This window comes from Cupressus sempervirens, chromosome 8 (genome assembly GCF_028749045.1).
Source record: "Cupressus sempervirens isolate cs-2001-9-10 chromosome 8, ASM2874904v1, whole genome shotgun sequence".
Lineage (NCBI taxonomy): Eukaryota > Viridiplantae > Streptophyta > Pinopsida > Cupressales > Cupressaceae > Cupressus > Cupressus sempervirens.
The window spans coordinates 589,998,165-590,001,433 of record NC_143125.1 but is presented as its reverse complement, the minus strand read 5'-3'; the positions used below and the strand labels follow the sequence as shown (position 1 = coordinate 590,001,433).

General features: G+C 29.9%; 1 pseudogene; it reads left to right on the top strand.

The window, feature by feature from the left end:
- The first annotated feature begins 1,705 nt into the window (after positions 1-1,705).
- LOC149543813 (uncharacterized) lies at positions 1,706-2,980 on the top strand (annotated as a pseudogene).
- The last annotated feature ends 289 nt before the right edge of the window (positions 2,981-3,269 follow it).

Below are 3,269 nucleotides of genomic sequence, written 5' to 3'. Positions count from 1 at the left end.
CTATAAACAACATATATAAAACAAGAATTTGATAAAAATAAGGCACATGAAAAGTAATTTTTTATCAATGATCTATAATTAATTATGTTGTTCCTAGTAATTAATGATCTATAATTCACTTAGTCAAGGATCTCATTTAATTCACCTAATTATGGTGGTTGTTTATGTTTCATTTTTCTACAACATATATTAGTATTGATTGAGTTAATCTTGTTATGGAAAATGCATAGAACTTGGATGATCTATTTTAAAAGGGTGTAGCTTGTACAAATTGCAAAATGGTTGAGATTTCAAAAGGGGAATAACTAAATCAACAATGAAGTAATTGTGAATAGAATAATTTTACAATCATTCCATCATAGGCAGATCATTTTATAGCTTACAATGGATGTCGTGCAACTTAGAGAATAGTTCTTTGAATGTGATAAATCAAATTATCAGTAACTATGGTTATGTAATAGGTTGAGTATTGCATAGAAATAAGATTTGATTTGAGGAAAGATACGTAAAGCTATTTCCAAAAAATAATCCTCTTTCAGTACCATCAGTGTTATCAAACATGATATAGTGAAAGATGTCAGTACATGCTATGCTTAATGGAGTATTTTACTATCATTTACAAAAGTGACTACTACACCACTGATTTAAGATTACTAAAAATTAGTTCTAATAGCTACATTATACATCAATAGGCTAGTTATTTGATAGATTCTCTATATAACCTACCAGATCTAATCTATTTAGATGTTGGAGGAAGGCATGTGAGAAGGTCTAAAGCAAGATGCAAAGTGTTAGAGATTTAAAAAATGATAGAGTTCACCTCTCTATATCGCCTCAAATGACCAAAACAAAATAGTCTACAAAAATGTATGCATTGTTATGAATTTGCAAGTGTTAACATGACTTTAACATTCTTAATTCTTTTAAATAGATCGATAGCACAAAAAACCTCAAAGTTGGACCTATTACATCATTGATTATTTAAAATTTCTCAAACAAGAATTTTCATTGGTCACAATTACAATAAAAGAGTTTCAAATTCCATCGAAACCATTGGTTTTCACTAATGAATATAATGATCAGGTACAAAAATGATAATAAAGTCATTTTAAGAAAAGAAGAGATAATTAGTTTATAGTAATGAGAATATGGTTCAAATTTGAACAACAGACATAGTGAAAGAATTTTTTTTAATTTTGATCTACACATCAGATCTTATGAAATTCATTTAAAGATTTTAATCCAAAAATTTCAAAACCATATGCAAAAGAGGATATTGAAATAGACAAATTATTCTAAATATCAAATTTTAAATGAATGTGGCAAATGTATTTTTTCAGCATAGCATATATCAATCAATCAAGAATAGATATAATTTTCTATTTAAATTTCCAGCTCCAAATTATGGAATCTCTCAAATAAGATTTAGGTTCTTATATAAGGAAAAAGAAGGCCTCAATTTCAATATGATGGATAGGTTATGAAGGAAATATTTTTCTAGAACTGTCAGAAATTGAGAACAAAACATTGTAAAAAGATATCTAGATTTCCAAGTCAAAACATCATGGTTAATGTCTACAATGTAGTGGTTACATAGTAAAGGTGGTCTACATGATATTAATAGAAGATAATACACATGACTATAGAGATATTTTTGAAATAGTTTTCTCCAAACAATAATAGTCAAACCTTACATTGTGATGCCATGGCAATAGAAGGTATACAAAAGAAAATCTTAAGAAAGTTCATCGAGCTATAGGAAAGTGTACTCAATGGAGCTTTATATATGCAATTATTGGTAAGAATAATGAACAAAACATGCTCAAAACATGCTCACATGCCTTTAAGAGAGTAACAAGGCACCCAACAACTAGAGAAGTTAGAATGAATCAAATACTAATAGAATCAAACTTCAACATAACCATTTTGTGTTGACAATTGAACTATGTGTGCTCAACCTTCCATTTAAATGCTTTCATTTTTTCTAAAATAAATGTGCTCAATTTTTCATTTAAAAAAATAAAAAAGTCACTTTTAGAAAATTATGGCTGCCTCTTTCCTTGTTGCAATCTTGAGGATTCTACCCGTGATAGACCTGAACAGACCTACTTTGGACAAAACCCAAAATTTGATCTTTCAGATTCCTTCTCTATGTTTCAAAAAATGGGATGCAATATGACTAGTTTAACTTTTTACAAATCCATTCTATATAAATTACTTTTTTGATGAAGTGTAACTAGACTTAACAAGGTCATTTGTACAAGATAGGGAAAATTTAAGTAATGCAAACAAGTATGATCCCCTAACTCATGAAAAAAAAATAGAGCTACTTCAACTACAAAGCCAAATTAAGGTGTTGCAAAAAAATATGGTAGAAAAGGTGGAGCTTCTAAAGTCTTCCAAAAGTTGTGTCATTTAGATAGAAATAATGCAAGTCAAGATGGAAGAACTTCAACTACAAAGGGTATCTTGATCAATTCTGCACATCTTCAACTTTTCCATAAGAAGAATGACCTAGTAGATGTTAAGTCACTTTTGAGGAAGGCTAAAGAGGATTAACATGCATCCAAGAAGAAGGCACATAAGCCCAAGAATAACCTAAATGGGTTGCAAGGTCCGATTTCTATTGTTGTTTCATTTTTTTAAAATTATGAAAGAGAAGTTCCCAATCAATAAAATAGAATAGGTTCACTCATCTAAAGATCCATATGTTGATACTAGCTTATTATCACATGATTCCCAACTGAATGGCCATCACAAGGAAGAGATAGAATATGAAGATTTTATGACTTCCTTTGAGGTAGAAAAAATAGAGATGAAGGCTATGGAGAAGGCAAGGAAGGGATATTTAGAAGTAATGATTTCCATAAGGAAAGATACATGTGACAAGACTCTATCTATAGTAACAGATTTCATGTAATAGTTACATCAATCATTGTTGAAACCATGTTTTCAGAATATCATAAATGGTGATCTATGAGAGAAAGCTTCCAATATATTGCTGTCCATAAAGTATAGAAGGTTGATGCGAATAGAATAAGCTCTCCTCTAAATTAGATTTTGTTGGACATTATTGAGGCTGATCAGTAAAGTATGGTAGTACTAATCGAGATGTGATTCAAAAGTTGTGATATATTACCCTAAAAATGGTCACATATGAGCATGGGGTGGTGTTGGGCATAAATGCTAGTGGATGTTTTGGGGATCTTGTCCATTTATTTGATTGATATAGTTTCTAAAATAATAGTTTTCTAATGGTCTTTTTCCAC